Source organism: Manis javanica, chromosome 2 (assembly GCF_040802235.1).
Source record: "Manis javanica isolate MJ-LG chromosome 2, MJ_LKY, whole genome shotgun sequence".
NCBI lineage: Eukaryota > Metazoa > Chordata > Mammalia > Pholidota > Manidae > Manis > Manis javanica.
This window is the reverse complement of record NC_133157.1, coordinates 86,037,927-86,051,929: the sequence shown is the minus strand read 5'-3', so window position 1 is coordinate 86,051,929 and position 14,003 is coordinate 86,037,927. Positions and strand designations below refer to the sequence as shown.

The window sequence follows — 14,003 nt, the reverse complement described above, 5'->3', positions numbered from 1 at the left end:
GAAAAACTTGGAGGGTCTGAGAGATAACTAGTTTTGGGTAGCAGCATACTGTGGTTGAAATCCTTGTGGAAGAGAAACTTTGATGGTAGAGTTTGTGAACAGCTAATTCTAGTGATTAGGCATGAGGCCACTGGGGAAAGCTTGTGTCTGCCCACACAGGGATTGAACACAGCTGGATTATTAGTCACCTTTTGGAGCCTATTCTCTCATCTGTTTAAAAGGTCCACAGGCTGTGGGAAGATGAAATGAAGGGGATGCTCGTGCAGTGCCCTGCGTGGGGCCTCATTGACAGACTGGCTCCATCCCTGGTCCCCAGAAAGCAGGCATGCCAGCAGTAGGCTAGGCTGGGGATGCAAGAGCAGCCTGAGACAGTCTTGGTGCTTGGAAACTCAGAAGCAAACATTTCCCCCAAATGTGTACTTGCACAAAAGGTTCAGTGAATCAGCACAGTGAAAATGCGTGTGTTTCTCTGACTGCTAAGAGGGATCTTCAGGGCAGAAGTGCTCCAAATCAGACTGGCTTAGTATCTGTGTCCGAGTGGTGGAGGAGGTTGGCGCTGTGTTGATCATCTTTCTGCCTTGGGAAAAACATTATGGTTTCTCTTTAAAGATTCCTTGTAAGAGGAAGAATAAACCAAAGCTGTTCCTTTATTTTCAAGGCTATTGTTATGTATTTTCATTATACTGAAGAGTTTGTATGTTGCCTTACATTAAATTGCAGCTAAGCTTATGTGGGGGTTTTGTAAAGATGCAAAGGCCTCATGGGAGAGCCTCAGGTAGAAGGTTATAGAAAATAAAGCAAATATATTAAATTCTTTACTGATAGAATATAAATATTTCAGAGTGGTTAATTTAAAGTATGATTGTGCCTTGGAACATCCATTTGAAAAGAGTATTTCACAGATCCAGAAGATTAGATACTGCTGGTGCTTATTATTGGCAGACAGAGCATTTTTCTGTTTTTGTTCTTTTTTGGGTAAACCAAATTAACTTTCAAAAGGCTGTCCTTCGTGTGTGGCACAGAGAGAGACCCAATTTATTTGGAAGGGGTGGGAGTTGGACATAAGTAAGAAATTGTATCTTTGAATCTTATTTTTGTTTTATTACACTGGAAAAAATTACTTTAAAAGCCAGTTTTTTTTTCTTCCCATTCTAGCTACAGAATATTTTTAATCTCAAAAAGCCCTTTAAGATCCTTCACATTTAAATGACTTCTGCATAGTTTTCTGTACGTTGAAATGAAAAGCATAGTTGACTGGTTGATCTGAACATTGCAAAGGTGTTCCTCACTTAGGACGGGCACCTTTGTGGGTGAGGTAAGTAGATGCAGGGATTGTTCTAGGCAAAATGTGGAGAGATTAATTGTATTAGAGGCAGCATCTGGTTCAGCAGGAGCCAACCAGTTTTTCAAATACTGCTTGCTCTCCATTATTTGGTTCCCACCTTCTGAATTTAGTCCCTTAATGTCTGGAAGTACTGACTCCCATCTTAGGCAGGGATTACTTTAGACAATATTTGCCGAGATAAAGTTGGTTCTGACTTCCTAAATACACGGATATGTAACTGGAATGTGTACATCTCATCTGGATTCTCCAGTGTATATGAAAGTTTTACGCCCTTCTCTCTCTCTCTCTTTTTTCTATAGCTTTTCATGGATACTCTGCTGCAACAAAGGTATTCAGATCATTGACTCTGCTTTGCAGTTCTTTCTGATAATTTTAAAGCTGTAGATTTAATCTGTTAGTTGTGATTCCTGGTTCTGTCCCTTCCTGTTTGCTTGTCTTAAATTTAGTTGTAGAGACAGACTCAAGTTTTCTATAATGTAGAGTATCTTTCGTATGTTTATGACAAGTTGAAATCTGTCTTTATATGAAAAGTTTTGTTGGTTTCTGTGTATTGGTAATGCTGAAAGTATTCCTGTGATACCTGATTGGGACAATTATGAATGTTGTGTTTTGGATGGTGGATACTTTTAGTAATGCTATACTTCACTTGCCTGAATTGAATTTCCTTTTATAGGCACCTGCTGAAAGGATATTTAGAATAAGTTGTTACAACTACAATTTTTCTTAATTCCCCCCCCCCCAGGTTACTATGGTTTTTTAGGCCTTTTTTTTTTTTCCTTGATGGACAGGCTTATATCTTATTTACTGTTTGGCAAGAGGGAAATCTCATGAAAGGCCAACTTGAAATTTGGGAAGAAGCTTTTTCATATTTTATTTAAAAAAATTAAAGCATGTTGATTCTCTTTGATTTCCAAGTTCCTCAAATAAGGCTGATTATTGAAAGAACAAATCTGAATGGCCCCATATAAAAATACGCATTTATTTCCAATTAAAAAAAAATTCTGACTTTTTTCTTTGGGTCTTTTGTTCAGCTCCTGTAGTTCTTATTATCATTTATATTCTAAAGGAGCAGTTCCCTTAGGGGGCTTTATTCACCAGGCGGTTCAAAGATGGGGTCTCCTTGTCTCTGTGTCTGAAAAGCTAAGGAAGCTGGGCTGGGTAACTGCACTCCGATTGTGTCCTGTCCCATACCGACTTTATTTCTCGGGTGGTTTTCTTTTCTGCCATTAAGCTTGGTGGCACTGTACTTTCACAGTAGAAAACATCTTGTTCCCGATGCCGATGGTGTTTATTGTTCCTTCAAGTTCTAATTTGAAAGTAAAATTACTTTCTTGGCACTGCTCTGCAGTTTATGACATTGATCTTCTCATAGCCAATCCGTAATGCTCTAATATCATTACATATACCCTGAATTTTGCAAAGCCCTTTATTCTAGGGCGATCTCGGCTGACTCATTCTCTGCATTTTGTGCATTTATACTCATTTGTATTTGTATGAATTGTTAGAGAATTAATTAGTGTGTCCATTCAGTAACTATTTATCGATTGACTACTTTGAGCAAGAGATTGGGCCAGGTTTTTTTGAGGAAGGGAGAGGGTATGAAGATTCATAGCAGCATGCTCCTTCTCCCTGAAAGATAGAGAAGGAATAGACTATTACATCATCTCAGGGAAGGCAGGTAATGAAAGAGTCAGTTGTTATGTAGTTGTACTCTTTGTTTAAACAGTGTCAGTTTGAAAGAATTGTGTGGCAGAAATATCACATGGTAATTCTTACACAAAGTGAATTATTTTTGTGTCTTATGGTGTCCTCGTGTGTGTATGTGTGTATGTGTGTGTGTGTGTGTGTGTGTGTGTGTACCTTTAAAAGAAACAAGGGGAAGAATCCTCATTTTGGTATATAACTAACTAACTATATATATATATGTGTATGTACTTAATAATATAACGAAAACCCTATCTCTACTGAAACAGAGCCAAAGCAAAAAGTCTACATTCCAATTAATTCCATACCTAATTTGAATCTCAAAGTACTTGAGGAGATGTAATTTAAATGCAGATACCTTTTTATTCTTAAGAATACCTTATTTACTGGTAAGAAGCAACTACAGAGCACCCTGTAAGCTGAGCGTTACTTCTTAAATTGAAGGCACTAAAGATGAAGATTGCTAAATATTTTAAGAAGTGTATTTGGTGTGTATGACTTGAACTGAAAAGCATTCTGATTTTCACATTCTTTTATAGGTGCTGAGGAAGAATTGCTTTGACATGAATGTATAACAGAATTAATTTAAGGTTTTACATTTTTGGAAGCTGTTCTCAATCTGCTTTTGGGATTTTTTATTGTAATACTGTCATTAGATAGCTTGTTGGAAGCGCCTAATAGATGAAACTGAAGATCTTAACACGCATTTCTTTCATTTTTGACAGCAAACTGTCAAAAAAGCTTAGAGTTTAGCTGGCAAACACAACTGAGGTTGGGATTGTAACTCACTGTTCCTATAGTCTAATTTTAAACTATTGTGACTGAAAGGGCTTGAAGCACAGACTCACTCGGGATATGTTTGAGTGCACTGTATGTAGTCCCATCCCTGCCATGGATGCTGCCAGAGCTGCTGGAGATTCGGACTTGACCCTGATGTCTGGGAAGTGACACCAGCCTACGGAGCTGCGTGGTGCAGATCTATCTATCTCTGTATGTATCTGCGTCACATGGAGGAGCTTATCTGTGGGTGTCGTGGACACTCCAAGTTGCATGCCTCTGAATAGGATCCTTCATTCAAGGGAAGGAGGCTTGAGCTGACATGTGAAAAGATAATCTTTCCCCTCCAGAGCCAGCAGGAACTGGTCCTGGTCACAGTACATGGGTCTGACTGCCTCTGTGCCCCTAGTGTAGTGGCAGTTGGGGGGTGGTGATTGCTGAGATTGACAGTGGACTCCACCCCAGCATAGGGCAGATATCTTCATGGCCCCAGGGCCTGTCCCACGTGCTCATGCGTTCCACCAGTAACAGGCATGAAGACATGGTAATTAACCTGAGTTAAATAACAGCTTTGCTCCAAGATGAAAAGAACACTTTAATGACAGCTTTCTTACCCCAGAGGGCAGGAAAAGGCAGGTAAACCTTAATGCATCCTTTATCTGTTAGGACCCTTTTTTGATCAAATACATTTTTAGAGGCTAAATTTGTGGATTCAGAAGATAACCATTTCCAGGCAAAGTGCAAAAGGTTTTTTTTCCCCTTAATGTTGACACTTCTGGGCATTTCCAAATGTGGGTTATTCTGAACGCTGAGCAAGAAAACCTGGGCTTTTTAAAAAAAAATAAAAGCTTTGGATTAAGGACCCTATTTTAAACTAATTTCAGAAAAGTAATTCTAATAGACTTATGAACAGGATTACTAAATTTTTTTGTGTCCTTATTGCCCTACTTAATGTAACCCTAGTCCGTTTTGTTCTGTTGTAATTATATTGTCTTCGAAATGTTTTACTGAGAATAAGTAGGCATGCAGGCTCCCACAGGAGAAACCTGAGAAAGTACAGAGCAAAGGAGTGTGGCGGGGGTGGGGGGGTGGGGGGGGAGTTGGCTGGGATATGTGCACACCAGTAACTGAGAGGGTGGGTGGGAATGAAGTGCTATGACAGCGGCACCCATAGGCTCCTTAGGCCGTAGAAAGCTCTGCAGGAGACCTGGGCGCCTCTGTAGTGTGCTGATGGGGTGGGGGGGGCTGGGTGTAGCTCGCACAGTGTCTCCTGTCAATCACTAAATGGGTCAGCTTTTCCTGTGGGCGCCTATGCTGTTCCTGGACGTTCTTAGCTCGTTAGCGCTCCGCCATTATCCTGAGTTGAGTGTGCTATTGTCCCTGTGCAGTGCCCTGGTGAGGCCTTTTTGGGAGCACATGCTGAGAGGAGATGTGCACGTGACCGGGTGGGCGTGTGGGAGTGAATTGTTTGGAACTGTACTAAGCTGGGTGTTTAAAATGCAAGCTTAATGAGCCCCCTGAGAGGAACTGTTCTAGGAAATGAGTAAAGATCAGTGTGCAATTAAGGATGGTTGGATGTGGATTTTTATGAAAGGCTTTATAAACATCCGTGTAGCTTGGAGGTTTGACTAACAATTGTTTGATTAGTATCTAGAAGAACATGGCCAGAGACAATCCTGACTTCCGAATGTGAAGTGGCTGGAAGAGTGGGGCTGCTGACAATGCAGAATATGCTGGGACTGGATCTCCATGGAGACCTGCGGATTCCAGCAAGTTCCATTTCCAGGAACACCATCCCCAGCTAAAGGGAGTTGTGCATCTGTGAAGCCAACCACTTTGTGCCATTTATTTCTAATAGGGCCTCTTAACAAGTGTTAGGTATTCTTGGGTATGTTTCAAGATGGAGAAATCTACTTATTTAATGCACAGGAGTTCGTAATCTCTTTATCATGTGTGTGTACAAAGTTATATAAACTAGGGAGAACCGTTTACCAGAGGCGGTGTAAGAAGTGCCGTTTTCGTATTCTTTTTGGATGCTTTTCCCACATTATTAAAGGCTGCAGAGTCCCTTTTCGTTTTTCTCTGGTAATAATAATTCAGCCTGTTGTTTTTAGTGGAGGGAAAAAAAATAAATCACACTGCTAACCTTGTGAGAGGAGGAATTTAGCAAAGCTCAAGCTTTCAGATGGGCTCAAGATTCAGTAATAGAAGCCTTGACTTTGAAGCATTAGGGATAATTTTTCTTCATGTCCTTGAATATCAGTGGCAGCTCTTAAAACTTAGTAAAGTGATGCTGGTGATCTTTCCCATTAATCATGGTCCGTGTTCTTGACACGCATTCATGATTCTGGGTTCATGACACATTCACCATCGGTCCGTGCAAGCCCCTCATAGGCTTTCTATGTTTTTGAAACATGGCCAAACAACACTCAGTATGCTCCTTCACTTAGAGTTGCTTGTTTTTTTTTTTCTATTAAGGTTTTTTAAATTCGGTAATACATGCACATGTTTCAGAATTTAAAAGATATAAAAGAGTCAAGAGCACAGAGTAAGAGCCCGGCTTTTGCCTGTCACCTGGCTACCTATTTTCCCTCTTCAGCATCAGTTGATGTAACTAACCTATGTCTTAGCAGAGATGTTCTCCATTTCTGTGCATATATGTATAGACTGATGTCTGTTTTATCCTCATGCATATTACAGCACATTATTCCCACCATTCTGTACCTTGCTGTTCTCACTGCTCTTGGCCCAGGGAGCGCAGAACTGAAACAGAGGGAGCTGGAGGATCCCATGCACCATGTTTTCAAGCTGTTATAGATGGAGATGTGACTGTGACAGCTGCTGGTAGTCAACATCGGCTCCATGCTGAGGCCCATGCAAGGATCTGTCTCTGCCTTCCACCCCCCAAATAAAATTTCTAAGGTAGAGGTGCTGATTATTTTTAAAAGGACAACAAAGAAAGGAAAGAAAAGTGATCAGTGATCCTCCTAGCAAGGATGTTTTCTCTATCAGTTAGTTTAGACTGGGTTATACTGTGATACCGAGCACCCTAATCTCAGCTGCTTACAACAAAGATTTCATTCTGTTTCTCTTTCACATCCACTGTGGGTGAGCAAGAGGTTCTGCTTATTTAATTGCTTGGGGACCAAGGCTGTGGAGCAGCAGCCCTTTCTGATATTGCCTGTCCCTGTGCTGGAGGAAAAAGTGCTGTGGAGGGCCTTGAACCAACAATTAAATGCTCATTTCTACTCATAGTGCATTGGCCAGAATAAGTCACAGGGTCCCATCCTGCCACAGAGGGGCAGGAATGTACCCTGTTAGTCAGGGAGACAGAAATATTTAGTGAACAGGAAGCATTAATGTCTACCACATTTAGCTTTTTAGATTTTTCAGTGTGTATTTATATACGTAGATATCTCTATAGAGAGAGATGTTTTTACATTAACAAGGTAAGCACTATAAATACTACTGTTGTTTTTTCCACTTCATATTCAATAATGGAATTTTTCATTGTCCTAAATACATGTCCACATATATATTTCTCAGTGGATGCATCATATTGCATAGTACAGATATATAATAATTTGTTTCCTTGTGGCTCCCCTACTGAGGAAAATGTCCATGTATCATTTGCATAAAATTGGGTAGATAATTTTAGAGGTGGTAGACCTCCCCCAGCCAAGCCATGAATTCCTGTCACGGTACTAGGTTGTATGTATAAGTTGTATTTAGAATAAGCCTTCTTTATCCTATTCATCCTCTCATAAAGTACCTTCTTACAATTTTTTTAACTTGGTGTTTTGGAGAGAATCAAACATTCACATGGTTCTGAGAGAAGTGTAAAGTGAACAGCCTCTCCTCGGCCCCTCCCAGCCCATATCTGTCTTAGTTTCCTCCAGCCCACTATCCCCCAGAGGTTTTAGTTTCTTATGTTCACCTTGATTTCTAAAAAATGCATTTGCATGAAATACAGATTCTTTTAAAAATTATTTTAACCGTTTTTATTTTGGGATAATTTGAGATTTACAGAAGAGTTGCAGAGATTACACAGAGAGCTCACCTATTTCCCCTAACATAACCCTGTTTTACCATAGTACATTTGCCAAAACCAAGAGGCTGTCATTGATGCAACTACTAACTAAACTACAGACCTTATTTGGATTCCTCCACATTTTTCATAAATACCTTTTTTCTGTCCCAGGATACTTGGATTTAATAGATTTTTTTTGAATTGAAAGATAGCGTATTCTACCCATATAGTTCTAAACCTTGCTGTTCTTGACAGATACCATATTTCATTAATTCTACAATACAATAGTATGTATTATTTTAAGTACTACAAAGAAAGGAAACAAGGTGCCAATAATAACTAAGTCACAGATTTTAAGATGTAGCATCATTTCAGAGATACTCAAATGTGAAAAAATATACATCTTAGTATTGATGGGATGGGATGTATCTTGGAAAGCTTTTAATTTGATTTCATAGAGACCTCCTCATTCTTTTTCATAGCTGCATGGAATTTCCATTTTATAGTGCACATAAGATTGTTCATCAAACCCTTACTTATACTCATTTGGATTGTTTTCAGTCTTTAGCTATAAAAAATAATGCTGTACTGCATATGTCATTCTATATGTATAGATGTGTATAGGGGATAACTTTTCAAAAGTGAACTGCTGAGTTAGAGCTATATATATATATATATATATATATATATATATATATATATATATTTAATTTTGATAGATGTTATCTGCATTTATTTACAGTACCACCAGCAGTGCATGAGAGGACTTGTTTATAACTTCACCAAATGAGTGGGTTACCAAACTTAGATTTTTGCGAGTCTGACAGGTAGAAAATCGTAGTCTCAACGTCATTTGTATTTCTCTTGTGAGCACAGGTTGAATTTCTGAAAACTGGCTATAAATACCCTTTGCCCGTTTTTCTGTTGGGCTGCACTGACTGTTTCCAAATTATGTACATTAGTTCTTTAAATTAGGGAAATTATCTGTGATATTTTGCAATTATGTTTTCTGTTTGTCATTGGTGTTTTAATTTTCTTAACAGTTGTGGGGAGGTGTGTTTGTCATGCAAAATTTATAGGTGAACCTGCTAATCTTTTCTCTTAGGCTTCTGGATTTTAAGTCCTAGCTGGACTCCACAAAGTTATTAAGGAATTCTCATGTGTTTCTTCCATTTCTCCTGTCCTGGCCTTTAATCCTGTTTTGCTCCCACATTTTACTTATATCATTAACCCATCGTACATTGTTATTTTATTAAGTAACTTTATTAAAACTGTCATCTTTTAAAGAGATTTTCTTTTAAATAAGGGAAGTCTTGTGTATTTACCATAGCCGTCATTTCTAGTGCCTTTCGTTCCTCTGTATGGATGCAGATCACCAGCTGGTACCATTTTCTTCTGCCTGAAGGATGTTTTTATAACATTGCTTATTATGCAGGTCTGCTAGTGATGAATTCTTTATCTTCTGAATGTCTAAAAATGTCTTCATTATGCCTTAATTTTTTTAAGATTTTTGCTTCATTTAGAATTCAAGGTTGGCATTTTTTTTTTTCTTTTTTCAGTACTTCAGAGATATTCTCTATTGTCTTGTGCATGGGTTCCAGCAAGAAATCTGATGTTCTTATCTTTGTTTCTACCTATATAATATGTGCTTTTTTCCTCTGGCTGTTTAAGATTTTCTCTTTATCTCTGGTTTTGAGCAATTTGATGATGGTACAGTTTTCTCATGTTTCTTGTGTGTGGGATTCATTGAACTTTTTGCATCTATGGGTTTATAAAGTTCACTAATTTAGAAAGTTTGCAGTTATTACTTTAAACATTTTCTGCCTGTCTCCCTTAATATACAATTACCTGTATATTAGCCATTTTAACCTGTCCCACAGCACATGGATGCTCTTATTTGGGGGAATTTTTTTTTTCTTTCACTGTTTTATTTGGATAGGATCATGGCTATGCCTTCTAGTTCACTAAACTTTTCTTCTATTTTCTTAGCTGCCATTAATCCCATAGATAGTAGTTTACTTTTAATCAAGTAAAGCTTGATTTGGGCCTTTTTATATCTTCTGTGTCTCTACTTTTCTTTTTACTTTTTAAAAAATAATAGTGCTGTTGAGCCACATACCATACAATCTACCAATTTAAAGTGTACATTTCAGGGGAGTGGGCGGATGGCTGAAATAGGTGAACAGGGAAAAATTAGAACGTTTGATATCTTGATCTGGGTGATGGTTACATGAATGTATATACATGTCAGAATTCATTAAACTATACACCAAGATTTGTGCATTTTATTCTATGTACCTCAATATAAAATATTAAAAACTTGATGTAGAAAATATATATTTCAGTGGTTTACTTTTTTGTTAGAGTATATTTTATATTTAAATACTAAATATTTAAATTATAAATATTTTAAAAGTAGTATTTTTTGAAGTAAAATAGCATATTTATAGAATTGTGCAACTATTCCCATAATCTAATTTTAGAACATTTTTATTATTCCAAAAGAAACCTTCTACCTAATAGGTTGCTCTCCATTCCCTTCACCTTCCCCTCCATCCCACCTCGAGGCAACCACTAACCTACTTTGTTACTAGAGATTTCTTATTTTGGACCTTTCATAAAAATGCTATTATACTATTGGTCATTTTTTGTGACTTCTTTCGCTTGGCAAAATGTTTGTGAGGGGCATGTGGTAGTATGCATCAGTATTTCATTCTTTTTTATTGTTGAATAATATTCTAGTGTATGACTGTGTCATTTTGCTTATCTGTTCTTCAGCCGGACATTTGGATTGTTTCTGCTTTTGTGCTGTTATGACTAATGCCACTGTTAACATATATACACAAGTTTTTATGTGGACATATTTTCACCTACTTTCTGAACATGTGAGTACAGTTATGATAACTGTTAAGGGCTTCTCTGCTGATTCTAGCTTCTGTGTCAGTTCTGGGTCTGTTTAATTATTTTTTTATTATGGGTTACACTTCTCTGCTTCCCTGTATGACTGGCAATTTTATAGGAGGCTGAAATTGACCTTCGTGGGTGCTGGATATTATTGTATTGTTATGAATCTTGTGCTTTGTTCACGGAGGCAGTTAAGTTTAAGTTACTTGGAAATGGTTCCATATTTTCAGGTCTTGTTTTTACGATTTGTTAGGTGGGCCTGAATCAGTGCTTAGTCAAGGGCTAATTATTCATTATTGAGGCAAGACCTTCCAGGCACTCTCGTCCAGTGCCCTGTGACTTAGGAGTTAGTACAGAATGGCTTGTGGAAACAGTATTCTCCCCCGCCTTGTGTGAGTGCCAGACACTGCTTGCTCCTGGTCTCCAGGAGTCCCTCAGACGCATGTTCTGTACTCTGTTAAATGCTGGGGAGCCTCTGCAAACCCCTGGGGCTCTGTGCAGCTCCCTTCTCATTGGCCCTCTGCCCTTTGATCTCTTGCTGCCTTGGTTTCCCTGGACTCAGCTCCATTTCCTCAGCTCAGGGACTATGCTGGCTTCTGCCTCAGTTTACTTTCTTTGTGCAGTGTCGCTCAGCTGCGGCAGTTGTAAGGCTCTCCTTGTTTCCTGTGTCTTGGGGATCACTGTCCTCCACTGCCTGGTATCCAGAGTCCTGAAAAACATTACTTAATGTATTTTGTGAGTTAAAAAAAATTTTTTTTCCCCAGGAGGAATGGTAAAAAATGGCTCCTGTTATTGTATCTTGGCTAGCAGTGGAAATTCTGTATTTTCCTATATATTTTATGGTATTTTTTTTTTACATTTAAGTATCTTCTCTGTTTGGCATTTATTCTGCTGTGAGGTAAGGGAGCCACGTTTATTTATGTTTTCAGATGGCTACCTGATACCATTTATTTACTCGACATCTGGTTTGATTTCTAATGTTTATTATGTGTGACATTCCTGTGTTTGTCTAGGTTTATTTCAGAACTTCTGTTCTAACACACGCATTCTGTCAGGGCCAGGAACACTGTATTAGAATGGAGACCTTTTAATATACTATTTTAATAGCCGGTAGGGCTAGCTCCTTGTTGCAGTTGTCTTTTCCCCCAGCTATTGTCTTTTGTTTATTCTTGCATATTTTCCTGTAGAAACTTTAGGATTAATTTGCCTTTTCCATAAATAAACAAAAAATTCTACTACTTCCATGAATTAACTGGAGAAAAAAAATCTTTTCGGATGTTAACTCTTCTGTCCACAGATGTGTATGTCTCTTTGTTTGCTCGTCTTTTGGTTTACTCCTTCATGGGTTAAAATGTCTTATCTTACAACATCTTATACTTTCTCTGTTTAACATTTTCTTAGGTATTTAATCTTAGTTGTTACTATTTTCGGGGGGGCTTTTTTTATCCTTTGTCCTTTTTTTTTTAAGGTATCATTGATATACATTCTTATGAAGGTTTTACAAGAAAAACAATGTGGTCACTACATTCACCCATACTATTGAGTCCCCTGCCATACCCCATTGCAGTCACTGTCCATCCACCAGTGTAGTAAGATGCCAGAGTCACTATTTGCCTTCTCTGTGCTGCACTGTCTTCCCCGTGATCCCCACACACCACGTGTACTAATCATAATACTCTTCAGTCCCTATGTCCCTCCCTCCTGACCCGTCCTCCCCATCCCTCCCTTTGGTAACCTCTAGTCCCTTATTGGAGTCTGTGTCTGCTGCTGTTTTGTTCCTTCAGTTTTGCTTTATTGTTATACTCCACGAATGTGTTACCCTTTGACATTATTTTACGTATTAATAATTCTCTGAACAGTTAACTGTACTCTTTCTGGAAAACATTTTTATTTGACTTTGATTCTACAGTGCTTACCGTAGGGATTGGGAATTTGAAGTGACTGCTTAATGTTTAGATGTTAAATAGAGACTGAGGAGTTACTTAACTTCATTAACAATACATTACATTGTAGGTGATTGCCTTGTGGCTTTGTTTTTAATTATTAAAATTTAGGGATTGGTCATTTTGATTTTGTTTGTATTTTGTCTTATTGTAGTCCTTATAAATAAGACTGTTAATATCCTTATTTAGCTACATGTTTTTGAACTATGCAGAGTAAGTTAGTTTAGATAATGGGATCATATTCACTGAATAGGTTTTTTGTTTGATAAGTAAATAGTAATTTGCTTGAATAGCAAAATGGCCTTTTAAAAACTTCCAAAATTGCTAAATTAAAGGAGACATGAAAAATATTCTGTGCTTGTAGATTAGAAGATTTAATATTGTTATAATGTCCATACTACCCAAAGTGGTACACAAATTTAGTACAATCCATCAAAATCCCAATGGCATAATTTGCAGAGATAGAAAAAAAATCCTCAAATTCATATGATATCTCACAGAACCTGGAACAGACACAACAATTGTGAGAAAGAAAAACAAAGTTGGAGGTCTCACACTTCTGATTTCAGAACAAAGCTACAATAATCAAAACAGTATGGTCCTGGCATAAAGCTAGGCATGGACCAGTGGACAGCACAGTGCCCAGAAATAAGCCCTGATGTATGTGGTCAGTGATCTTAGACAAAGGTACCAAGGCTGTGCAAAGGGGAAGGATCGTCTCTTCAACTAATGGTGGTGGATAACTGGATATCCACATGTAAAAGAATGAAGTTGGACTCTTACCTTACATCACATACAAAAATTAAAAATGGATTAAAGACCTAAATGTAAGACCAGAAACTATGAAACTCCTAGAAGAAAATAGGCAAAAAGCTTGATGGCATTAGATTTGGTAGTGGTTTCTTTGTTTTGGCACCAGAAACAAAAGTAGACGAAAAACGCAATGTCAGACCTGAAAGCTGTGCTCTCTCTGCGCCTGCCTCTCCCCCAGCACCTCCTTGTGTTCACCAACCTGTGAGCTCCCCAACCCCAGACCCCTGGGATTTCCATGGAGCCTTCATTATGTAGGCATGCTCAGTATCAACTCCATTTCCAGGCCATCTCCTCTAGAGAATTCCAGGTGGGGCTGAAAATCCTGAGCTTCTAATTCTAATATGGCTTTGTCTTTATGGTAACCAACCCCCTTCCAGGTGCCATTCAGGAACCCAGTAGACTCGCCTTATTAGAAGAGGAGATGCTCCTGTCACCCAGGAAATTCCAGGGGATTTAGTATCTTGTGTCAGAAATTGGGGTCAAAGAC

At 38.4% G+C, this 14,003-nt stretch overlaps 1 protein-coding gene across 17 annotated transcripts in view; it reads left to right on the top strand.

The window, feature by feature from the left end:
- The window catches only part of CDC14B (cell division cycle 14B), a 110,698-nt gene that overhangs the window by 5,436 nt on the left and 91,259 nt on the right, over positions 1-14,003 (top strand). The window lies entirely within an intron of this gene.